The sequence below is a fragment of the Phasianus colchicus genome, chromosome 17, assembly GCF_987193195.1.
Source record: "Phasianus colchicus chromosome 17, bPhaCol1.hap1.1, whole genome shotgun sequence".
In the NCBI taxonomy this organism is placed as follows: domain Eukaryota; kingdom Metazoa; phylum Chordata; class Aves; order Galliformes; family Phasianidae; genus Phasianus; species Phasianus colchicus.
Genome location: NC_143452.1, coordinates 6572016 through 6598808, shown reverse-complemented (window position 1 = coordinate 6598808; position 26793 = coordinate 6572016). Strand labels below are relative to the sequence as shown.

At 40.0% G+C, this 26793-nt stretch overlaps 1 protein-coding gene across 2 annotated transcripts in view; it reads left to right on the top strand.

Moving 5' to 3' along the window:
* PREX1 (phosphatidylinositol-3,4,5-trisphosphate dependent Rac exchange factor 1) overlaps window positions 1-26793 on the top strand; it is a 148781-nt gene that overhangs the window by 1277 nt on the left and 120711 nt on the right. The gene's annotated exons all lie outside the window — the stretch shown is intronic.

Sequence of the window (26793 nt, the reverse complement as noted above, 5' to 3'; positions counted from 1 at the left end):
CTTCATGTAAAATGAGGATTCTGTCTCGCTCTAAGGAGACTCTAAAAAAAGCTGCGAGTTGCAAAATGCCCTGTGCTATAGACAAAATAAAATAATAATAATAATAACAAAAACTCAGACAACTCCTCTGTCCTAAGTACTGAATTTGAGATTTTGTCAACTACAGGCTGGAATGCAGACACAAGCCACGTGTGTTTTCAGCTTCAGTTCCAACAGCTATAAGCAGTCACAATATTCATAAATGGGATTTACATTTATTTAAAAAAAAAAAAAAAAAAAAAAAAAAAGGAAGAAAACAAATCCCTAAATAAAAATGTATTTGTATTTATCAATATGCCAGTTTTCGTGAGAGCAATAGGAGAGGGTAATACACCTTAGGTGGTGGCAGGAGATCTGTGATCTCAGGATGGTGTGCATGCAGCAGAAGCCCTCCCCACCCCATGGGCTGGCTGCAGTATTATCACCAGGGGTTGATTCTGATAGCGTTGCTTTACTCCCCATGGAGTTTCTGTTTCACTATTTATGTTTGAGTAAAGCACTGAGGGATGGGTTCTTTCCTATCTCTAGGCCTTGGTTTGGAGAAGGATTCACAGACAGGGTTAACTTTAAGTGTGTGTTGAAAGTTCCTGTGCTCTCCTAAATAACAAGAAGTTTCTTAAATCATTGACCTAGTTCTTGTAGGCTGAAACTCTATACAGCTGCATTCAGACAACTGAAAGGTATTGACACCATGGAAAAGAGAATGAAGACCCATTGCGATTTGTAGAGATAAAAGGAGCAGTAGTGGGAAGAAATTTTCAAAGATAGAATTTGGAGTGAGAAATAATTCATGCATCGATGTGGTGGAAGGCCTTAACTTAGCACTTTCTGACAGGGTACCACCAAGTGCTCTGCCCTGCCTCCCACAGCAGGCAGAGGACAAGGTATGCAATGCATGGTGCAATCTACATGGTCACTGGAGTTACAGGCAGTTATAGGGCTAAAGTTTTGCCATATGACACTAGCAAAAGAAATACTGTAGTTTTGGGATTCTGTATTCTCAAATCTACATGTGCCTCACAAATTAAATTCACTTTACTCCCATTAGTTGTTTTTCTCTTTTTGCCTGAGTGCTCTGATGTTATTGCATAGGAACTGCAGCTCCTGCCCTATGGATCCCTTTCTTACCATTTCATGTTCTGTGTAAGTAGCACTTATCCAGTGCAAAATAAATGTAAACTATTCCACTTTCTGGGGTATGATACCTAGTTAATGCTTCAATATGGTTATTTTTTTAATAGTATGAATTGTACTGAAATTGATTATTTTTCCAAATGTTGTGGGAGCAATTTTTTGGCAGCAGTGGAGAAAAGACTGCAGTTCGTCCGTGTGGACAGCTGCAGTTCCCAGACCTTATGGAAAGTAGTTCCTGTTGAACACGAGATAAAACATGAGGGGTACAGGTTCCTTTACTTGAGAAAACTTGATCACTTTGATAAATAGCAGAAGGCTGAATCTCACATCTTTCAATCGTTGGAATGAGTTTTCTTTAAGTAGGATGGGACAGTTGTGCTTTAGAAAATGGTTAGGTGAGGGAGTTTGTGCTCCTTGTTAAATATTTGCTATTGAAGCTTCAATTCTCATTAAGTATTCTCAATAAACAATGTTTTAAAAAGCAAACAACTACATTCTATGGGTTTATTCACAGTGCTGTGTTTGCTTGCTAACAGAAGCTTCCATGTGTTCCCTAGTAATGTAAAAGAATCTCTTAAGTATCTGATGCTATGCATTTGCAAATAAATCAAAACAACTAAGAGTATTTTTGTCCTTTTTACAAGACCATGTTAAAAGAAAGGTTTCCTTTTTCTTTCTGCATGCTTACAAGTCTTTCTTCCCTATGCTACAAAGGAGGGAGGTTCCCTGTGAAAACAGGGACTCAAACTTTTATTTGCTTTCCATAAAAGATTATGGTCTTTATTTTTGCTTCCACGGATTTATCATGTGGAAATTGTGAAAGTTACAGAACATGAGGTGCCCTTCTCTCACCATAAAAACAGTGTTAGACACCGTGAAAAACATTTTGCTGTTGGTTTTTGTACTTAGAAGTAAAAAGATTAGTAAAACTAGTCCAGATGTTTACCTATTTAAATAAAAACAATAATTTCTAGAATCTATTACCCCATACTTCTAGTAATTATCACAAGAGGAATTGTATCTGGAACATTAATTTACATGTCTCTCATAACTACAGCTAAATGAGGTTATTCAGTGCATTAGGTTTAATGCACCCAGCTCCTTTTCAATCTGCACATTGCTTGTAAAACTTTTTCACTGACTTTTGGACACAAGAAGGCAGTCCTGATCAGTTTTGTTCCTGTTCAGTTTCTGTTATTCCTATGAGAAGTCATTTTACAATATTATGTTTCGGAACTGTAGAGAAAATGAAATGCAGTAGCTTTTTGCTGTGTTTTGTTCCAGATGTTGCAAGTTGAGGTGATCAGTTCCAAGGGATATAGCTATTTTTTAAACAGAATCTTGGTTTTGTATTAGAAAGTAGTATGGTACAGGTATGATACCCATGTGCATCATGTGATTTTCATAGTTCTATTTTTTGTAGTCTAAGCCTCAAGATAAGGCACTGTCATACTGAGAAAAGGCAAACCGTTTTCTTCCAGCCCACGGCTCGTGATCTGAAGTTATAAATATGCACATGCTTCATGTCCTGTCTTATCTGCCATTTTGTTAGGCAGGTATGCTGCAGAAGAAATGCTGTGCAAGTCATGGTATTAATAGATAATACTGTAGATATGCTGGTATGTTGCTAACTTAATTTAAAACATCCTTATAAAAGCCCATCACACAGAGAGGTTTTTTAAAGCAGCAAGAAGAACTACAGGGAATGGACGAAAACATCCTGCTGCCAACGTCATTAGAGGACTACTGATCGAATGAGAAACAAAGGAGAAAATTGTCTGAAGCTAAAGGAACTTGACTAAAAGTTCCTGATGGAGTAAGATAAACTTCAAAGAGATAAAGGCAAATAGTTCTGTTGTAAGTTTCTGAGATCACAAACCATAAGGATTTCAGATCTCCAGACTTCAAGATTCAATTAATCCTTTGCCTCCTTGCAGCCTCTTTGAACTCACTGCAATTCATGAAGATATGTTTACATCCTGCATATCATCTTGTAAATATTTCTTTTTTTTTTGTGGCAAAACTAAAGCAGGTGATGATCTTGCTTGAGTGACCAGTCTGATAGATGTTAAAGTGTTGGTTAGTGACATTATTTTGCTAGCATGCTGAGGTGTAATATTGGCACAAGGTGGCCTTTAAGCTTACCTGTTGTCTAGGAATCTATTCTTCCCCATGTTATACAAAGAAAGGTGCTGCAAAATTCCTTGAGGGGGAAAAAAAAAAAAGGTTTTTGTTGGTTTGAAATGCTGTATAGTCATTCCACGGAAATGTGGTCAAATCTCTGATACTGGCATTGCAATGATTAGAGACCGTTTTTCAAGTGGGGAGATGCTTCACACACACATCCATCATTTAAAGACAGATTGGATGGTGGGTACACAACAGTTACATGTCAGCATTGAAAGATTTGGCGTAGCAGTTTGTAGCTGTAATCATATTAATTGCATGTGAAAGCATAGTAACTGTAATTATCTAACACACTAGCTTGCAGTGTATTTTGTTGCATGCACTTTGTCTTTTTTTCTTTCCGCAGTCCTTTAATTTCATTGTATTCTTGGTTCTAACCCACACATGCAGCTCCCACTGCTTCATCAGGTAATTGCAAGTGTATGAAACCAAAATGTGCTCTGCCCTGTATACAAATATGGCTCTTCCATCTCTGAAGACAAACCACCAACTTCTAAATTCTAATATCAGAACAATTGAATGAACTTTGTGATTGAGCAATGCTGTGTTTGATGGAGGCATGAAAACAGTCTGAAAGTTGAGCAGTCCTTATTGGATATCAAGTTGGATAACTAATTGTACCAGGATTATTTTTAGTTTTGAATATTTTTGGCATTCATTTTTATATGAAGATTGGAAGTCTTCTTCCATCTTATCTATTGTGTAAATGTTTTGTTAGGACACATGCCATCAGATAAATTAACCCACATCCTACAGACTCAAAATATTTGTTATGCTCCCTTTTTTTGCTTGCTCTGTAGTTGTAATTGATCTAGTATCTCTGGATTTTGCACTCCACCCATCTTGAAATATGATAAGCATCACTTTTTTTTTTTTTTTCTTCATTTTTCACAATCTTGTTTGCATCTGAGATTAGGCTGCTGATGCTCGGAGCAGTGAAGACCATCCGCCTCATCTGTGAGGTGTGACTTCCTGTTCTGCCCCTGCTCTCTGCCTGTTTTACCCTCAAGAGACACAGATACGCTCTGGTTCTAGAAAGGTGAACAGTGAGACTGGGTGATGTTGTTCCTCTGCTATGAGACAGCGAAAAGAGCAGTTGGGGAGAAGAAAGAGTTGTTTGAAAGAGATCTTAATTAACTTTGCTGTTCGGTTGTTTTAATTACTCAGATATGCTCATCTATAGCCAGCTGTTCTGGTTGCCTATGATCGAGATTTTTCTGCTGTTAGGTCTTAATAACAGATGATGTTTTTCTTTAAGGCCCAGTTCCTAACTCTTGCAAATTGAGGAAGATGACAGCTTTAATTTTAAAGTGCAAGTTTGTATCCCTTGCGGTTGTAGAGTGTGAAGAACATCAGCAAACTATAAATGCTCATTAGTTATTAGGTATTCATATTATGACTCAAATTGGGCTGGTAACTTTTAGTAGAAGTTTTTCTTTTTCAGGTTGTGTTATGCAAAATCGGCTACTAAGGGCTGAAATGCGAGCAGATGAAAAAGTTCTTTTGCTCTGGGTACAAAGAGAATGTGAAGAAAACAGTCTATAGAAAGTGAAACAGAAGTGAAAAGCAGAATAGCAAAACAAAGCAAAGAAAGCTCTGAAAATATTTATTCGTCCTTAGGCTCAGAGAGAAGAAAGTCTCAGCTGGTGAAGCTTCAGGGATATCAGTGGTGTTGTCAGTTTTTTGTAGCAGTGGATGTTGCTCATAATATTCTGCTCTAAATTAAGAGTTTTATTATGGAGGGAAGGAGTATATAACGAAGCACTGCACTTTTCCATTTACTCTAATGAAGAGGCTTTTTTTCCTGTGCATTTTGCAAGTTTCCCTTACATCCTATGGCAGTCATCTTTAATGCCATTAGTATTCGTATTTCTACATATATTGGAGATAGGGATCTTTATAGCTTTTGCTTTTCTGAAATGACAGCAAATGAGAAGCTCTTCCCTTTTCCCCATGTCTTTTTCAGTGAAACTTTACAAACCAAAGGTGTTAGGTGTGCAGCAGATGTGTATATGAAAGATGTTATTTTCACACTTTTGTGGAATATCAACAATGAGAAAATACCTATAAATCCCTTGTGTAATTTCACCACTTTGCTGGCACGCAGGTGAGAACTGGACCTTTCTCTTTGTTTCCTTTAGCTCACTGGGGCTTGATGTTCATCTGACCCCTGTTATCCTTTATCTCTCTACTCTGGTCTTGTTACATCCTTCAGAATGCAGTGTTTGACCTGACTACATCTTTCTCTCCTCTCAACTGCAGAGATGCCATCAATCAGCCCTTCTGCCATTTGTCCCTCCCTCTGACATTGGGGTGCCAGTTGTTGTCTGAACATGTGCCGTGATCTCTGGGGAAAGGGAGAGAATGGCTGCCCTGTGCTTTCAGAACTCACTTGTAAAAGCAGTCTGGGAGCTGAATAAGTGTATGGGAAGGACAGAGATGCTGGGCTTCAGTTGAAAAGAGCACATGGATCAAAAAGTGAATCAAGAATCACGGACAGCCAAAAGGATTTGAGTAAATTGGTCTACATGTAGCTGAACACATGGCTGACTTTCACAGTTTTTGGCTGATTTTAGCAGGAGGCAGACAGATACCCATTAATGGAGCTCGTTCATCCCTAAGCATAGGGGATGGATTATCCTGATTTTTAGGTATCCTTACTATTAGAAATATTTTCCAAATGCCTACTGTAATATCTCATCCTTGTGTTTTTTTTTCAGTGAGCACAGAGGTGGCCTCTTTCTCTTTTCATCAATCTCTCAAGTATTTCACAGCTATTATCACATTTGTTTCAGTCTAGATTTAATTGTCAGACTTTTAAACTCTTTTCCCACAAACTATTTAATTTTACCTCAGATAATTTCTGTTCTGTTTGGATTCTTTACTAATCTATTTATTTCTCAAACTCTAGTGCTCAAAACACAGGTACAAGACACAAGTCTCTAGCTGTGCTGAGTTCCTGTATTTTCTACAGGAGTGTTATAGCACAGAAGCATTAAGAAAGGTTTGCCTCAATTTGTATCTGAGAACAACACCTTGATCATACCAGTGACAGCAGCCAGGTGTCTGCAGAGAGAGTGTACGGGAGCAGCTTGATATTTAGACTTCAGGGATGTATTTTGGAAAAGCAACACTGAGCTTTCCTTATGGGGAAGAGTGATGTCCTGAAGCCAGCTTCCCTCTGCTCAGATCCTGATCTTCCCAGAGGCTTCCTACTCTGGAAAGGCATCTGAGGCTTGAAAAAAGAGAAGCTCCCAAGTGCTCTGTCTGCCTGCAGGCATTCAGATGAGTCCATGAAAGATGAAGCTGTCAACAAATTACTTGTTTCTGTTGCCTGCCTATTGTTTCTTTTAGGCATTTGAAGGAAAATATAAGGGAGTATATGAGCATTTCCCTATTTCCAGATGCAAAATCACTTTTTTCCCTTTTCTGTTGTCTTTCTTTCTCTCTCTCTCTTTTTTTTTTCTTTCTTTTCTTTCCAGCCTCAAATTGGATCCTCAACCTGAAATGAGAGTTTTCTTGATAAAGGTCTTGCAGTGCTGTAGTGGGTTTTGAGACATAAATTGCTATGTAAGTTTTGATTTAGGTGATGCTTCAAATCCCTGTGCAGTGGCAGTCTACACTGGTGGCTGACAGAGAGTACTGCTGACCCACACCTGCAAAGTAGATCCTTCATTACCTGCAAAGACTACATTATTATATTATTATTTTCATTAAAACAATAGTGACAAAGCCTTGCAGAAACCTAATTTGACCTCTTGGATCTTGTTGGACCAGGCCTCTCAGTGTCAGAGGCTTTCAAATCTCTTACACTTAATCTTCTTGCTTGAAGCTCTTGGAATTAGGAAACGGAAAGAAATCTTGTGAACTTCTCTACTTTGTGAAGATTTTTCATTTGCAAGTAGCAATTGTCAGTCTGTCCTGTGCATTGAATCTTTGAAATTGTTCTCAATGATTGTCCCTCCTTGTTTTGTGACTCCACATCAAGATCCCTTTGGATGAGTCTTTCAGCCAGACCCTTTTGTTTTGTGCTTTAGATGACCTGGTGAAAGAACGCATAGTTCATTCACAGTTAATGCTCTTGTTTATTCCTATCCTCTTGGTACTGTGATGGGATTCTTAATTCAAATTTACAGAGCAGTATTTCCATTAAATGCCCTGAATTGACAGATGATTTCTTGATTAATGCAATCAGTAAAGTGGTACTGCTTCAGAGTGCATGAAGGCTGTTTGAATTGAGGACATAAGCAGTGGGGGTTGTACTTGTGACACAGGATGGCTGCTATTTCTTCCTCTGGGATGACTTTGATTCATTCCCCCTCCTTCCCCGTTCTTCTCTTTTCATTTCTGTCTCAATATTTTAAATTGTGTTTTCAACTTGTGTTGAAGCAACCAGTCCTACTTTTTCAAAGGATGGAATGGAAACACCGTTATCTTATCTATTTGGAAGAGTTCCCATTTCACAGTGGGAATGACTGCAGCATTCTCAGCCTTTAACAGCTAAAGGAAAAAAAAAAAACAAAAACAAACAAAAACAAACAAACAAACAAAAAAACTTGAAATGTGCAACAATGTCACTTTTTAATCAGCTACAGTCTTCATTGTGGTATAATGCGATTCACGCAGAGCTATCTCATACAGAGTCTGAATGCCACCTTTTACTTTCATGCTGAGTCTGAGGTTTGGAATGGGGATTACACCCAGAGTCTGCGTAAGACCTGAGGAAGATCTTGGGTATAAATTTTGTTGCCAATGAAGACCATTGCCTAGCCAAGCCTGATTCTGCACAGATAGTTGAGTCAAGCTGCAGTGGAAATTCAGATCTTCAGTAAACCTGTGCTGGGACAGACCCTCAGGGTGGATATCAGAACTAAAATGCCTGGCTCCCTTCTTCACCCTTCTGTTGAAGCCACTCATCTGAAGAGGCCTCAGCTCCCTTTGAACTGTGTATCTCGAGACTAGGGTAAGGGAAAACAGTTCTGTGGGGAGGAAAAGTTCCTTCCCTCTTCCTAATGAGCCCTCCTCCTTAGAAGACTAACTGATTGCTTACACAGCTGATAGCCATATGTCAAGCCACAAGATAATAACTGCCCAAATCTGAATGGGAGCTCTGATGGGACCCCGCAAACCTAGTGGCAGAAAGGCAGATATTGGCCTTTCCTGGCAACTTGATGGTGATGTGCTGCTCACACAAGGACCTGCCACAAACTGGATAGCAGTGCCACTCCCAATGGTTCTGACATCGTAGGCACTTTAATGTCATACATTGCTGGTTTGCAGAGAGGGTGATAGATTTTTATGCCTTGATTATTTAAAGATTAGGGGGTTATTGGATAATGGGACAATAGATCTAAGTTCAAAGAAATTTTATGTTCATGTATTGATATTGGGTCAATCTCATTGTTATTGCCATTGCAATCACTATTTTATAAAGAATATTGGCCATACAAACAACACCTGGCTGCAAACCAACTGACATCTTGTGATTCGTTTTGAGTAAGTTTTCTGAATACTTCATTCCAACTTTCACTTTTTACTTCTGGTTTTGCTTGTGGTCAGTTCTTATGTCAGCAGGTTAATTTGTTGATTTCTAAACAGCTTAGCTTCTGTAAAGTGAGGATGCTTTTTTTTTTTTTTTTTAATTAGCACTGTCCTTTAGTCATTAAAAACATTCAGATATGCTAGCTATCATTCAGTTGGCTCAGTAATACTTTCAGTTAAAAATAATAATTTTATAAAAAGAGCAAGCAATCTAATAGGCATGTTACTGATTATATCTTCCCAGTGGATTCATTAGTTATATAGTTGCCAGTGCTTAAGAGTTACAGCCAATCTTTTCAGGGCTCCTTTGAGTACATATTGGGATGTGCTTGTCTGTCTGTTTTGAGTGTCAAACTTGATGTGATTGGGCTGGAACTTGCCCAAATCAGGTTGCTGATTTAGTTGTAATGTTGCTGCCAGTGATATCAGGCACATGTCTTTTCTGATGTGTGGGCAAACGCTGACTGCTGGAAGGTCACACTGCTCATGCCTCCCCTGATTGGGCCACTTGTGAAGAGAGAGGCCAGTGCAGCCTTTTACAGCTGCTGCCCTTACTGCTGAGATTGCCACCAAGGAGTGGTGCGTGTCTTTGTGGTGTGAACAAGTTATTAAGAGGCAGCTTTGAACTTGTGAGACCATTTTACACCAGAACTGCTGGATGGCTGTCAGATGTTAACCACTTCTGTACTTGATAAAGTGGGTTTAGATTTAATTTTAAAATAATTCTTTAAAAAGTGTAATGACATCATCCTCATTTGCTTATCTACAGAAAATTACTTAAGTGATAACACTTCTTCTGTCGTGGAAGTTTTGTCTGCTCCTGTGCCTGTCATCCTGGTGTGAGTAACTTGGAATAACCCATCATAGGATTCATGAGGGAAATATGTGTCAAGACAGAGAAATCATTAAAGGTTTCATTCGGGGATTATTTTGGAGGAAACTGACAGTGAGAAGAGTTCCCCGATATTCAAAGTGTGGTGTGTAACCAGTGAGGGCCTTGCCTTGGGGACAGATGCCTGATAAGAATTTGCATTTTAGTGAGTTCTTATCTCAGATAGGTGGGCGGACTTCAGCTACACAGCAAAGTCTCTGGTCTCAAGGGACTTTCTGTCTAATCTGACAACTGCTTTGAATTCATCACCTTGCAGGGAGCCATTTGCTGTTAACCTCATCTCTGGGTGGCTAAGGAAGCCCCTTTCATTTTGTTTGAAGGGGCAGTAACAGAAGGCTGTAAAACTCCTGACCTGGTGAAATGTTTTGGACTCTGAAACCTGATTCTTAGGCAGAATCCGGGTTGTTGTGGGAACAATGGAGAAGCCTGATGTGGATATATATCAGTGGGCTGTGGACTATTTCATATGTAGGTCACAGCGAGGGAAGATACGGAGGCATAACTTTATCTTGATCTCGTTAGAACTGATTGGTGGTTAATTGTTAAGCAAAAGACTTAGGCTACAGATGTCATAAACAAAGCAGGCTTCATCCTGTGGCCCCGAGGCCAGCTGCGTGTGTCTGGACTGGTCCTGTCTGACTGAGCTCTGCTCTTTTCGAAGCAGGATGGCTGCATTCAGTGCCCACTGAGAGCGGTCCCTGCCCATCCCAGTGCTGGCACTGTGCCTCGGAATTGTTTGGGAGAGCATGAATGGCAGGCCCACAGGGTGCCAGGCACTTCCCTAACATTCTTCTCACAGTATTCCAAGGCTCAGGCCAGAGTTCCAGCACTGTTAGCTTTGGGATAGATGTAGCCTGAGCTCCCACCCTAGTCTGTGGCAGAGTACTGGGGTAGAACAGTGGTCCTGTGGCAAGTGCTCTGCTGTTACGTGGAAGTTCCAGTTGCCAGACCAGAGGTGTTGGAAATCCATTCTGCCAGCCTTCCTTAGCTAGTTTCTGTCACTACTGACTGTTGCTGTCATAGCCTGGTGTCTTTTGTTTTCTTGGTCTGTGGAGGAGGGAAAAGAAGAAATGTGGCCTGAATGGGTGAGGGCTGCTTCAGGGCAGTGCAAAGAGGAACCAGACAACAATTACCTAATTCTGAGTGTCATTACTGACAGCTGTGAGCTGAGACTGAAAGCACATTGGTCCTTAACACGAAGTGCTGCTTGCTCATTTCTGTTTTAGTTAGTTCCTTTTTTATTGTGGAAAATTGGAGGCTTCAAATGATAGTCACTGGACATTTGCATATTAGTTTTATTGCCTCCTGTCCGTCTGGATGCTGGTGGTTCTGTCTCTGTTCTGTCTCTGTCCTCCGGTGGCACTGTGCTCTGAAATCAGTGCAGATAGGAAGCAGTTGTTTGTGAGGAGAGAATGTTGACACAGAAAAAAGGAAGAACAGCAGGGCAAGATTTCCGAAAAGAGCTGTAGAAGTGTGTTAGCTATAAGCAGTCAGCTCTTAGAGGCACCACCCCGCAGTAGGAAAAGAAGTAATGAATATTGGAAAGAAACCTGTTCCCAGGATTTTGTTACTTTGTCATCTCTTAAAGCACTGTGTGTGCCAATATTCCTGCTGCAAATCAGTGTCTCCTTCTTTGCATTGTCATAAATGTTCTGTTCACATGTGTGAGGAAATGTTCCAAAAACTTGCCAGTGAGCAAATAATGATTTGGGGGCTGTTTGAGCCAAAGGTGATTTCTTTGAGTGAATTAGTTGAAAGGTGAGATTTGCCAGTTATGTTACCTAGACAAGACAAAAGCACTATTACATGGTGCGAGGTACACAAAATCCGGAGTATTTGGGCTTGTGGTATTTTTTGTTTGCTGGATTTTTACTGAGCCAGACTTCCATCTTTGTTGTGTCTGAATTTCTAGTATTTTGTATCCAGACTTCTGGCCTTCACATTGCACCCAGATTCTTGGTTTACTATTGCCTTGTTTTGCAGTGGATTGCAAAGCCTTTGCCCAAGGACAGATAATCTTACTATATATTTTTTTCTCTTCTGTGCACTCCTCCTCCTCTGTTCAGCACTCAGAAGCAGTATTTGCCAGAGTAAGTACACTTCTGAGTTAGGAAGGAGGAGAAAAAGCAATTTGAAACAAAAATGAACCAATACAATTAATATGTAGTGAATCCTTTTGAACTAAACTGAAACAAGTATTGGTTCTGAATGAATGGAAGAAGTCAAAAAGGAGAGCAGTACTTCTAGTATTCGAGCAGTTCAGTGCAGACACATTACATGACTTCATAGTCCTTCAGTATTTGCCAACCATGAAGTTTCAATGAATAAATCAGCTTTGAGCTGTTTCCATTACTATAAATTAAAAATTGTGTACAGTTTTTCTTATTACTTTAGTTTCTGGTCTTGGTTGGGTTTGTCTTTTTTGTATGGTTGTCAAAAGAGGCAAGACTTTCTTATTTACTCAGTCAGCAAAACATTCCCTGAAGAAACGCATGTTTTTGTCTCTTATTTGACTATTAAGCCTCTCTCACCTTAAATATTTGATATACTCTTCTGTGTCTCAGTTGTAACATGGTGAACAGGTCAAGCCAGGGAAACTTCGCCCAGCAGATGGATTTGTTGAAGTGTGATGGGAATTTTTCTCTAGTTACTGAGTAGCAGAGGAGAAGGGAAAAAGAAAGAATAGTCTAGGACAATATTCTGTTATATTATGTCTAGTAGAGCATCTTTTGAGGATTCAGCTGTCTCTGCGTGCTTCATCCTGCAGTATATTGAAGCCATGAGGAGCTGAGGAAGCCTAGCCTGTCCCAGCAGGTGCAAGCACCTTGCAGTATCAGCCTTTTGTGCATAGAATGTAAACATCACCAACAGCAAGGCACATCTGGGAACTTCACCCTGACCTGTTTCCTTCTTCATTTAAAAGCAGCTTAATATGCATCTTGACATAAAATAAAGCTGAAAAGAGCAGCCAAGCCTTTGATTGGCTTTGTCCATTATACTGTGTATGCAGCATATACGTATTTTTATAACATAGGAAATCATTTTTGCACAGTAGAAGTAAAAGTATCTTTCTTAAGCAGTTGCACAAGAAAAGCCACAATATTTGGAAAGTAAAGTATGAATCAAAATTTTGCAGCACAAAACCAGAGGAACTGAAATTTGCAATCAGCAAGCAAGAATTAAAAGTGCAGAGGCAGCAGTTGCTGTGTCCAGGTGGTGTGTGTTTGGAGGCAAGGCTGCGTGACATAAGTTCTCTTTTAATGTGGTTCTGGGTGAGCTGCTGGGGCAGCATGGTATCAAAAAACAGCTTAACCCAGTGGAAAGAAAAGTTTCAGGCTGTTTTTTCTCCAGCATTAAAGAAGAAAATTTTACTTCGAAGTGCATTAAGAATACAAATCCTGGTCTGTGTTTATGCAACTCTTTTTTCAGCTGTATTCCCTCAAAGTAGAAAACCTGGATATAGCAGATGGAGAAACTGAGGCACAGAAAGACAAAATGTATTTTGTCCAGAGGTTGCAGGGGAAGTAACTAATAGAGCCAGCAGCTGAATATCCTGTCTTCATTCCTTACCTCCGTTAGGAAGACACAGAGCAATAGATATCACAAAAGCTATATGTGACCTTAGTGGAAAAGGTGCAGCAATAGTTTTAATTCTTTAATTCCATCTTCTGGCAACCAGCTGACATGTCCTTGGCAGTTAATGCTCAATGAATTGGTGGTCTTAGCTTGGTTCCAGGGGGACCATTAGGTGTAACCAGAAGCACTATTGAAAGTCTCTGTTCACAGACCAAAAATCAATGAGTATAGATAGGTGCATCAGTAATTTTCCAGTTCTGGGAATATCAGTGCTAAATGCAATAGACTGTGCTAGGAGAGTTTTCCTGCTGTAGCTCTCTAATGCAAACATAAAGTTTTGAACATGTCTCAGCTCTTCAGGAATTGTCCGTCAGCAGCTTCCCATTGCTCTCACTGAGTAATAAAAATGTAAATAAAGAAGCTACTTTTATGTCTTAGAATTACTCAGTGCCAGTTGTCTGAACAGTTGTGCTTATTCTAGAATCTCAACAAGTGCAAGTGCAAACACTCAGACATCTGGTTGTTTCACGCTTGCCTAGTCTGCTTGTGTGTATGTTAGCTGCTCATCTCAATGCTATGCAAAACCACTTTATTAAGCAGTTGGTGCAAGACTGAGGTCTGTAATCAAGCCTATATTGAGCACAAAGAGTGTGAAAGACAGAAGTGAAGTGAAAATGTCAGTGGTTTGAATGTACTGCTCATACTGTCCTTATGTTCACTGTGAAAGACCAGCCTGTTCCAGGAAAGTACAACTGAGGCCAAGCTGAATCTGAGGGGAGATTTGGAAAAAGTTGAGTTATAACTGCTGCTATATAGAACACTTCACTCGTGTGGCCTCCTTGTTCTTCTTGCTTTTGGTGGGAGGCTGGAACTTCGGAGATACTATAGGAAAAAAAGCTTCTTCTCATGCAGTTTTTAGCTTCAGGGTTTAGACTTTAAAATAAGAATTGAGTTAGTTGTTGAATCTTGAAACTCACTGCACAAAGCCATATTTGGATGCAGGAGGCTGTACTTGAGTATATTTTGGGCTTCTGCACAGTTCTGGTCTTGCAAGGCTTCAGCTGCTTCCTTTTAGTTTGTTTTGAAAATATATCTTCAGTCAATGCTCTTGTTGGGTGTTATCCTAATTCTCCTTATTTTCACAAAGACTTCTGTTCACCAACTGTGACTCAGTCGAGACCACTGCTCCCTGCTTCGAACTAACACAATGCCAAAGGGAAAACAGTAGCGTTATGCATCTCTGCATCTCGAGATGCTTTTAAGCCTTTTGAATTATATATCAATGAGTTTTTGAGACTTTTGATTATGAGAAGGAATAGAGGTACTTCTTTCAAGGAGAGGTGAAAACAACATATTTTCAACCTCTTTAGCCCTATTGTTGGAGCACATGAGTGATGCTGTTGCATAACCCCAAGGAGATGGATAAACAAAGGGCCTCTGGGGGTACAGCAGAACACAAAATTAATGTGGATGCTTTAGGATTATAACTTCGGAATTTCCTGGTCATTGCAACCAATTGGGAAGGCCAGGATATGCAATATATCATTATCCTAGAATCCCTATTTTGCATCATTATTTTACAGTAGAGTACTCTTAAGCAGAACAAACTGGTAGACCATCCATTTCACATTCTCTTGCACTGCTTAGGGCTTTGACTTACATTAGTGGGCAGATTTATATGGGGGTAACTGTGACAGTTATCACAATGGCCCATTCCATGAATTCCTCTGGCATGAATGAATGTCCAGGATTTCCATCTTCAGTTTTTATAGTCTACAGGTCAGTGTATAAATGCAGGCGTAAGTGCTGAGTTGTAGGAGGCAGTGCTTTAGCAATAGATGCACGTTCTGTGCAACCTTGTCTAAGACAGGTGTAACCTTCAGGAGAAGAAGGAACAGAATAGAGGACAAAAATGACATCAGCCATCTCATTTAAATTGGCTTATAAATGTGAGTCACAGCCCTTATCATAAGAGTGTATTAATTAGCATTTTATGGATATCAGTAGAGTCATATTCCGAGTTGCTGAGAATTAAACCTGTCTATTTTCCACTATATGCTCTAGATATAGTACACATTAGGAAAGTAGTGGAGAAGATACGTAGGATTTTGACACAATACTTTCCAGCTTTTCTGCTGGTGCTGTATACCCCTGGCTGGCTCTGTGCCACATAGATATTGCTTTTGTTTGGACACTGAGAGCAGTAGCTGTGAGGGAAGAGAAGCTCAGGCGTGGTGTTGCTTTATGGCTGCTTGTGTGTAGACCAGGCTGGAGTTCTTCTTCCAGTATTGCGCTGATGACCTGAATCATCTACAATAAGCCTCTGGCCATAAGAATAGAACTTGCTTTCTGGAAGAAGTATAAAATATGGATGATGTCTGAGTGACAGTTTCAAAGGAGGAAGAGAAACATGTGCTGTCTTAATCTGCTTCTGTTTTCTAGGCTTATGGGTTTTTGTTTGCTGTGTAAGCAAGTTTCAGCTAAGCTGGTGTAATTGGTCTGAGACTGAGACTTGTGGGTGAAATAGGAAGACTTTTTCAGGCAGATTTCAGCTGTGGCACTAGTGAAAATCTCACAATCTTTTCCTTGCAAAGATATTTCTTACATGTCCATTCTAATGTGCATAAGTGTAATTTGGCTAAATGAATCAATTCCATCTTCATTCATTATTATATAAATATATTTTCTAAACTTTTAAGCCAGCTTAAAGTTTAAAAATAATAAAGGTTTTCCCAGCGGTGACTCAAACCAAACCAGATAGATGTGTAATCTACAGGAAGATTTGGAAACATGGTACTTAGATCTCAAACTTCCTTGTCTTTCTGAAGCAGCTCTGATGCTGCCTTTAGAAACTTGTGAGTAGAATGTGCAATGCCATTCAGTGGGAATTTCCCTTAGTATAGACACCCAGCATCTTTTCCAGCATCAATTTAGGACGAGTCTTTGTAATGTCATGGTTCTGGACATGCCTCTCCAAAGGAATAATCTGCTTTGGAGTACCTCTAAGAAAAAGTTAGATGCTACATGATTACCTTCACAGCATCCTTCTGAAAACTGAGGAGTTTTTGTTTTTTTTTTTTTCCTGATGATGCAGTCCTTTTGTCACTTTATTTTTTTGTACTTCTTGGTAGGGTTATTCTGTTTGTAGCAGCAAGGGAGAGGGAAGGGATGATATTTATCAATTCCAGATTAATTTCAAATGTTAAGTTCTGACATGCAATGAAATCCTGTGGCACTACTCTCCCCAAATTTTTCTTTAGTCAGCACTGAAGGATGAACCTACGTGAGACGCTCAGCATTGGGCATACCAGTATTTCATGCCCAATGAAGAAGTTCTTATTGGCTTTAGGCAGAATGTAATTCAGGAGAGAGATGGAGAATAATCATGAAATGCCATTTCTCTGCATGTTCTGCCTCTGGTAGAGATATAGGGGATGGTTTTTATGAGATAGAGTGATATAAAAGTTTTTCAGCTCAGAGACCATCAAATAGAAAAGCTTTCATGGGTCCAGAACTTGAGCGAAGTAGTGATGTTTCAGAGAAAACTCTGAAAAGCTTTTAATTTCTAGCAAATTTTTAGAGCTACAAGGCAGGAATTTCTTACCTCAGGTTTTTTTTTTTTTTTTTTTTTTGGTCATTTTTAGTGTTATTTGCATAAACCCTGCTTATTCCTGTGTTCATCTGTCTTCACTATTCATTTACTAGTGTCTCTGGTACTGATTTTAACCCTTAAGGTGAGGAATAAAGAGTGTAAACTGCTGAGAAGTATCTTTTTTTCTTCTGTAAAGGTCTCAATATTTATGTTTAAAAGGGGAATATGTACCAAAGACTATAAAGAAGATGGCAACAGAGCGGATTAGAAAAGTAAGATTTTTAAAATATATTTCAGATTCAGCTATAGTCTGTGTATATGTGCAAACTGACTCTTCCGGGTGGTGTTACCAAAGCAAGAGTGGTGGTATTTAAAAAATATTTCTGAAGTGCTTTCCTTTGCAGTGAGTGGTGAGAACACAGCAGAAGGGGGATGGGGTTCAGGTAGGCTTGTACCAGCTCAAATAGGGGTGTCACATACAAATAGGGGCCTGCAAAGTGCAGCAGGAAGGTGCTTACCCAGTAACTGTCCAGAATGAGTAAAAGATCAGGCTTAGTAAGAGTACCTAAGTGTCATTTTGCCAGTAAACCGCTGCTAGTTGGGAGCAGTTTCAATTTTAACACCACAGAATAAATGTTTGTTTTCTGTTTCTAGAGCTTATGGTAGAATAGTTCCTCCTACACCATATATATTCTTTCTCCAATTATTAATGTGGCGTACCTTCTAGACTGTGATGACATTCTGGGATTCATGCTTGTTGGTAATGAATTCCTGGCTATTACTGATGCAAATGGAATCTTGATGAGTTTACATAGCAGTCATATCTCCAAGTGCATAATGCACTGATGTGTGGTACCAACTGTTAAAGCATGCATGAGCTGGAAATCCTTATGGAGTCTGCATCGCATTATGGAGGACATTCACGCGTAAAGAGAGTGATGCTAAATATTAGATGATGCTGCTCATCTTCAGTAGCTCATTGCTCCCAGCAGAGCCAGGAGTAGGCACAGAAAGGCACAGGCACACCCAGGAAAGTAGGAAAAAGAAGGAATTATTGAGGAGACCAGAAAGGCTATGTAATCCAATCAGCAGACTCCAGGAATTGAGATGTGCTGGTTTTTATACAAGCAAAAGAAGTGCTGTTTACATGTGAAAAAAACTGTCATTTGTCTTACTTATTTCTTTATATCCTTTTCTGTATGCAAACTGAAGTTGTATACAATAACATGGCCCGTATGAATTTCCCTGTTTGGATTTGCCACCTAGAATGTACTGCTTGGACACCGTGCTCTGGCAGATGCAGTCTTGGCTCTGCTGCTTAGAAAATGAGGGTGATGATCACAGCATTTGCAGAATAAACAGCTGAATACCGTCGTCTGTTTTTTGTTTATCAGCTTTTGTGGCAGACATAATCATCATATACAAGGACAGGGAAGGCTGTGGGAGACAGTGCAGATACGGGAAACAGAGTAATCAGCTACAAAGCAAGAATAGCTTAATCCTGGAAAGTTCTTTCACTTAACTTAATGTTTAACTTTTATTCTACTGTTAAACATCAGGCACAAGTACTAAATTCTCATGCTTGTACAGCTAAAACACAAAGAATTCCTAAATTCTTAATTCAGTTTTGAAGTTCTGATGAAGGGAGTATAATCTGTGCATCTATTTGTTGATAGCAGTGGTTTAAATTGCAGTGGCTGAAAAACAGATTAAAGAAATGAGGAGATAGTTTCTAGAAGTCAGGCTAGTGAAGAAGCAAAATAGATAGAAAAGGAATGTTGTGAAGTGTCCAAAACTAATTACTGAGAATAAACTAGGCAGACTGCTGATGGAAGTGTAATAGATTCTGTGCTCCTGCTTTGGGTTAGCGTTAGGGTGGCATTTTGATCTCTTCTAGTCTTGTTTTCCTCCCTTCTTTGATTTTTAAACAGTGGAAAGGAATAGGTCAAATGCATTCATTTATTACTTTTAGGCAGCTTCACTTTCTGACTATTTTATCTTACCTTACTCTGCGTATTCATAACCCTTACCATTTGTTTTCATGGGAAGTTGTGAAGGCTCTTTAATCCACCCGCAGGAACAATTAGGGGCTTTAGCCCCACATGCCTCTTTGGTGCCTTGAGCTAAGCTGTCTGATGAGTATGGGAGTAGCTCTCACAAACTTGTTAAGCAGTGGTAACCTATTGGTAGGGGTTCTGTTCTCTCCTGCCTGTTTCAGTCTTGTTCCTCATTTGTTTGTTCCAAACCTACCATTTCAGGTTGCTACCAGCACAGTTCTTTGTAAGCAGAGATGGCTTGTGTTACCAGAGATTTGCAAACAACATCCAGTTAAGTGGTGTTCTTTCTGTTCAGTAGTTAGATCACTTAAGATCGTGTTTTGTTCTTACAGTGTTGAGAGGTTAGCTTAATGGCTGCTTGCATCTAGCTATCAGGGCACCTAAAAGAGAAATTTATTTGTGCATCTAGCAGCTTTCATCATCCTTAGTCATTCCAAGGCAGACTATGCAAGGACCTTGCAAGTATTCTCATTTAAAACCTGGAAAAAATGTGGAAAGAGGTTTTGAGTCAAGTGCTGACAGCAGGATCTCCATCTCTGGTTGTTTGATTCCTGCTATGTTCATGGAAATGGAACTCTGTACGTTTTTGTAAATAAGCAAAATCATTGAGTTCCGTTAAGGAATTTTCTCTTTAAATTAGCCAGAAATTTGCACATTGTCCCAGTCACTTAGATGAAAAGAGTAACATGTTGTGTTTGCCTGAAATCTGAGTTAGAAATCACTGGACCATTTTTAATTGAACCTTCAAAACCTTGTTTTAAATCATTCTGGAGGATCTAGATGTTGTGGGGTCAGCTTTCTTGCCTCTGGTCTCTGCTCAGAGGAGCACCATAACAGGATGGAGGTTTGCTGTGTGAACAACAGAATTTTGCCCACTGTTCCTAAGTTACAATTTGGCCTCAGAACATGGCTGGCCTCACCTTCTTTCAGTGTTCTTGGCATCCATCTGTCTCATTTCCAGACATCTTTGTCCTGGCTGGTTCTATTTTGCTGTGAAGTGGCTTCCTTGCACCACTTCCTTAGTGGTACAGCTGTGTTTTTTGTTCCTGTAGACAGCATTTTCCCCTTAGCACTCTTGCCTCTCAGCCTGGTATTCCCACACTTTATAAATATGCTTGCAGTGGTGCCGTAAGTTGTCCCTCCTTATTTATGGATAGAGTTGCAAATTTGATCCAGATGGTGTGTTTTCTAAAGTCTGCTTCTGAAATCTGTTTGCAGGATAAGATCTGCTTGAGCATATGCCCAATCAGCTGTTTTTAGGAGATCTTTCAGGACTCCCAGTGATTTTTGCTGTATCCAAGTTGTGATTCCTTACATACCTTGAGTCAGTGGGATTGCATCCTTTTTTGTCTGCTGCAGCAGCCCAGGCAGACTCTAAAAGCTGCTTAGATTTAATTGTTATTTTGACATAATCATTTGCAAGAGACTTTGTGCTCTTTGAGCTTAATGAGAACAAAATATTATTTTATGATATGTAGTAAAATGACCATTAATTATACCATTAGTAATGATTACTAGCTTTATACCAAAAGATGTTTGACAGTAGCTCTGACTTGAATAAGGAATATAATTTCTCAGAATACATAGCAGGATGCCAGCCACATTTAGTGGCGGTGTGCTGACTGTGTGTTCATGCTGCCCAAGACCGCTCTCAGTTTGCACGCTTTCCTTCTTGTGGGCTTTATCTTCTATCATTCAAGTTGCCTCTTCTCCATCTTTCTCTATGTGATTATATTTCCTTGTTGTGTAAACTGAAAGAATATCACCTGTGGGATGGGCCAGAGCAAGTTTTCTCAGGCACACAAATCAACTCCGAAGACCTTGAAGAGGTTTGTTTTACAAGGTTGAATCTGTGGAGAGCAGAATAAGAAAGCACAGTTGTACAGCAGAGGTCTGTAATTAAGTCAGGTAAAGCCTGTGCTTCAGTCAGATTCAGTTCAGCTTGTGGAATGAATGTACAAGAACCTGTCAGAAGCAAGTTTGCTTCTTTGTGAGCATAACATCATTGTCCTGAGATTTCAAATAACACTGAGTATGTTACAAAAAAGACTTGCAAAACTGAGATTTTCACTGCTGCCTTCCACAAATTGAGGGTCAGGGAATCTCAGCAAAACCTGCTTTGGGGTGTCAGTGCCACCCTGCACAAAACATGTGGGACAGCCTCTTTCAGGTGGCCTTCAGCTGCTGTTGACAACTCCCAAGCAGATACAGGCTTTCGCATGTAAAACTGTTGAGGTAATTTAACTTCTCCGTTTTCAATGGGGATGTAAAATCTCAACAGTGAGTTAAGTGCTCTGGAAAAGCAGGATCAGAGCCTTCTCTTGCCATGAAAGAGCAGTTCTAATGCCTTGCATTGGCATAACAACAATTTGATAGTTGTTTTGATAACCCTCCAAATCCTTGAAGGAGTTTCACTTTCCTTTTTGTCATGGCCCCTCCATGGAAGCATTGGTCCGTCAGTGCCGTGCTGGAAGGAGCTACTCTGAGTTCACTCTAACTCAGAGTAGGCATAGGGTAAGCTGTGAAGAACATCGGGAACATTCTCAGACACAAGATATGGACTTATAGCACAGAATGTACAGATTAAGCTGCTCTCCAGTGTTACTCTATTACTCTTACAGCTCTGCAGAGATCAACTCTACTGCTGCAAGTCATTTTCGTGTTAGTGGAGTGCTGAGGTAGATGATTAAAAATATAGTTATGTCCTTCTATCTTGTGCAGTGCACTGCTGAGTAAACCCTAGAGCTGTTTGCTTTAAATCACCTAAGTGATTGGGGGTGAGTTTTCTAATTCCATGTCAATATTGGCTCAAGCAACCACATTAAAAATATGGACAACTGTTTTCTCACAGCAGAACACTCAGTATTGTACTGACCCTTGCTGAGAAGGCCTCTCTTCTGCATTGCTTTACAGCTAATTAAAATAAAACATAAAAGTAAAAGCTTTTTTGATTGTGTTCTCAAATGCGATTGTTAACCAGACTTAGTTACAGCTCTTATCATTTATATTGCTGTTACCAGGGAAGTTGTATGTAGTTTCCACATGCGGTACCTTCCCTTTCTGAGCTGCTGGGGGAAGGACTGAGCTGCTGGGGTCTGGGGGATGAGAAAGGCAGATAGAAAGGAATCAGAGTTTGCCAATGGCCCAAATGATGTGAAATAATAAGTTGTCTTAATTCCATAGTTTTGCAAATGTTTCTTTCAGGACCTTCAGAAACCAAGAATTAATTCCCTTCCTCATCCAAAGCTTTTTTTTAATTAATTTTTGTGCGTGTGTGTTGAAGGAATACTGTGAGTAGTACTTTTTCTGATTACTGTTAGAGCTTCTCTGGATCCGGTGTTATTGGTGGGAAAAGTGTCTCATTCCAGGTTTAACAGGAGCTCACATTGGGTGACCATTCCAAATGATGGTTAGAAATCCTTTCTAATCCTTGCGCCTACAGTGACAGAGACTAGAGTTTCAGGTGCTGGAAGCTAGTCTGGGCGTTCTGATCTTTATAGAGATCAAAAGAAGTTTTGTTACTTGTGGGTTCTAAGTTATGCAAGCAGGTTCTCTTCCTGCCCTTGCAGTGGATCAGTAGATGGATTAAACCAGGCAACTTGCAGCAGGCGTAAGTACTTGCTTCTGTCAAACAGGACATTAACTGTTATACAGAGTGGTTATGAAGAGTACTTAGTTATTAACTGTAATATACTTTTATATCTTTGGAAGTCCTGCAGGAGGATGAGTTGTAACATTAGTGTTATGATTTTTATGAGTCAGAGGTGCAGTGAACAAGGATCAGAATGTGCAATGAGAAAGAGCAGTGTAATGGTAAAATCCGTGTGTACCATAAAGGTGCCTTTATTGTGTGCTCCCAGGTGAATTCTTAGCTAAGGGCATCAATTTTTGCATAAAATCATGTCCTGGCAGCTGGTGGGAGAGCTTGAAAATGGGACATGGAAGAAAGGTGAAATTATGGCAAACATATGGCATAATTAACTAACCAGATCTGTAGATTTGTGTCAGATTTCACTAGACATGAGTTGCTGTTTGACTGTGGCATTTGCTTTTGGCACCAGATTTTCTCTTTTTGATGTAGCAAGTAAAATGTGTTGAGTCCATCATGTGCTCAGGGTCCTGTCACACAGACACCTGTTGCAGTGTTTAGTTCCTCCTTTTTTTTTAACAGCACAGACTGATGTTAAATCAGCACTGAGAGTTGCATCACTGAATCCACAGTTCATATCTCAATGAGATAATAGGTTGTGCATTGTTAATCTTTTTTTTTTTTTTTTACCCTCTTCTGTGACTTGTCATATGTTAGACATCTACATGTAGGGAATGTGTTTGTCGCTCTTCTTTTTGCTTCTCCCTAGCTCTCTATTTAAAAAGTTGCAGCTTATGTATTTTCCTTTGAAACTTGCTGCACAAAACTTACTGCACTAAAGGTACAGCACAAAGGCTATCTCACCTTTGCAGAGGTTTAGTGATCACTGATGTGCTGTTCAGGTGCACTAACATGAAGCACTCTGCCCAAATGTTCAGTATGAAGAGCAGCAGTGGGTTTGATGTGCTCTGCCACAGCCTTTGCTGCAAACAGGGAATTCCTGGTGAAGCCTGGGAGCTCTTTTGGGAACAGGCGTGGGTGCTCAGGAGCTCTGCCTTCCCTTCTCTGCACATAATCTGAGTAGCATGAATTTGATTTATAGGGTAAGACAGAAAGAAATGTAGGTTGAGAAAGTGAATGGGAAAAAGCAAAACTGGAGAGAGAGGGGGGGAGGGGAGAAGTGGCCAAGTGAAAGGGAAATGGGGAGAGAGAGACAAGACAGAGAAAGAACTGTTTCCCCTTTTATGAGGAAAAGAAGCCTTCAAATCAAGATGACTTAGTTCAGCTGTGCAGGCCTCTTAATACCCATGAACTTGCAATTAAATGCGGAAGTGGCAAACAAGAGACAAGCTAAAAGAAGATATTGTTTAATACTCAGCATTGGATACAGGGGGAAACTCAGAGAAAGGACAGAGCCCAAGCCATGAATAAGCACTCAGTTTCCTGGTCTTTTGCTGCTGGTGGGAGGGGTGCTGGAGGTGCTGGAGGCCTCAGCCATTCAGAAACACTGCAGTGGCAGAGGGCTTTTGTCCTTCTCCCCTGGACACTGCCACAAAGAGAGGTTTTATTCAATTTCGTCGTGCTGAGTCGACAGGCCCCTTTCTCCTGAACTGAGGGTGTCTTCCCCAGGCCAGACTCTCAGAGAGCTTCGCACTGAGGCTCTGTGAACCTCAATTGTTGTTTGGCTTGGAAGTGCATTGTTTGCAATTTTTCTTGATGTTGTGACTAGATAACCTCAATTGGTTCCTATTCTGCTCTGAAAAATATGTGCTCAGTTTTTCCTGGGTTGTTTTAAAGTAATGAGACACCCAAAAGGAACTGGGACTGTCACTTTGTGGACTGAACAGGAAGTTCTCAAATCTTTGTTTTCTTTCGAGTTACAGAGTAAAAGCTCACCTGCTCTCCTGATGACAGCTTGCACATAACTGTGTGTTTTTCAAATAGCATCTGCTTGGTTGGTGAGAGGTAATCTCTACTTATTCCTGCAAATCTATTTTACCCCTTGCTTCTGTCCTGAAAATGAACTCTTGCAGCTGAAAGATCAGTAGAAGCTTGTGAAGTTTTTGGGTTCTTTACAATGGAAGATGCTGCAGTTGTGTGAGGGGCCTGGGAGCCAGCCTGAGAGGGGAACTTTGGGGATACCCCAGAATTCTCTGTGACTATGGAGCAGATAGGCAAAGTACAAGATTTAACACAGTTTTAATGCAGATGTATGCTAAAGGATGTGGTCTGATCCATTAGTCTGAGTACAGACAGCAGAGACCTATTTGTAGCTTTGCTGTTATATAGATGTGCAATTTCCATCATCTCATTTATCTGCAACTGTAGTTGCAGTGTAACTGTAACTGCACCATCAGGAGCCTAATCTTGATGTGCTTTTATCCAGAACTTGTCCACATACACAAGTCAAATTTAAGAAATAATGCCAGTGGGTAGAATATGTATTGCCTCACCGAAGAAGACAGTGAATACAGGAATCTTCTGTTCCTCCTTACTGCCTGCAAGTCACTGGGAGATTGGATGTATGTTGTATATAGTGCTAAGCTTTTTATGTCTTTAAGTTGAACACTCTGAGATGGACTGAAATTCACCACTCGTGTTTATAAGATTTTTGATTGCGTTCAATAGTCATTAATGAATGGGAGAACCTGTTTTTTTCTTTATTATTATTATTATTATTATTGGAAGACTGGTGTGCTGAATAGTGACCACCACCTTCAGGTGTAAGAGGCCATGGTCTAGGAAAATGATTCTGTGTTACCTGTTAAGCATCAACACAAGGCTGGGATCTTGCAAGTAGAAGCAAGTGATTTGCAATTTCTAAGACTTCAGCCCCAACTTAGTGCTTGCCATGGAGAATTGTGTAAGAACAGATGAGGTTCCAGTGAAGAAGGTTGTTACTGAGGCTTGAAAGAAAATCCAGTTAGTTGTGCTGAAAAGGTCTGCTTCACATCTTTCAGGGAACTTTTGATTCTCAGAACCTGGACTTTCTGTTCTATAATAGAGAAATAGACAGGACAAGGCTGCCACATTTGCCCCACTGAAAGCGTACATTTTGGGTTCATGAATCTGTGGTAAGCATCTGAGATGCTCATGTATTAAAGATGTTTCTGTAAACTAGGTTTTTGGGTTTTTTATTACTCTAAGGACTGAAGCTCTATTCAGATTATAGCACATGATTTAAACTGAAGTGTGTCTATTATTAATAGCTACTAAGATGTGCCCCAGCTTGCAGAGAATGAAAGTAGGTCAATCAGACTCCTTCACAGCATTACAACTCCACACCAGTTTGCTTGAGCACATGAAGAGGTGCTGAGGGAAGCCCTTGAATAGGGTGTTAATTTTGATAGCCTTTATGACTGGTACTCTGACAACATTCTGCCACTTTCTTTTTACTCAGTTCTTTTCCAGAGGCTGTGTATGTTTTCTTTGTTCGTTTGAAATTATTTAGAAGGTTATTTTACATCTTTCACTCTTAGAGGGCTGAATTCAAGAGGCTGACCAATGTTGATGCTGCTATGGAAGGGACAATGAGAAATTTGTCCTGCTATCATTTTGTAGGGGAGAGATCCAGAAAGCTGCTGCAAAGCTAGTAGTTCTTTTTGTTATTGCAGTGCTGTGTGGATTAGGCATTGTTATAAAGGAGACATTTGGCTGCCTGATATCAGCTGTCTACAAATTGTCTCTATGATGTAAATGTAAATACCTCTGTGTTTATAACTTCTTCATTGGGTATGCTTGCTTTGGGTAACATGCTGCACTGCCCACAGTCAAGTATGAATTCTTACAGATTCAGACATCTGGTAGAACCAGAACTGGATTTGATTCTGTGCCCAGCACACTTTGCCTCCCACATAATGATCTCTTGATGCCAGAGGTTCACCCAGAGGTTTTACGGAGCATGGCTGAGAAAATGTGTTGAATAAACCATGAAGTAATTGGAAGTCTGGGGGTGGCATTCAGTCTTAAGCATAAGTACCCCAAACTGTTAAGTGTTTACTAATGAGAGATCACTACTGTCTGCTGTCTCTCCCTAATTTTGTTGACTTGCCACCACTGTCAGGATTTCTCACGTGTTTTGCAAGACCTGGCTGTACTCATAGCATTGGCAGCTGTTCTCAGTGAGCAGAAATGAATCCTAGTTTGTTTTTGAAATACTACTTCTCAAATTCTCTTGGCCATAAGT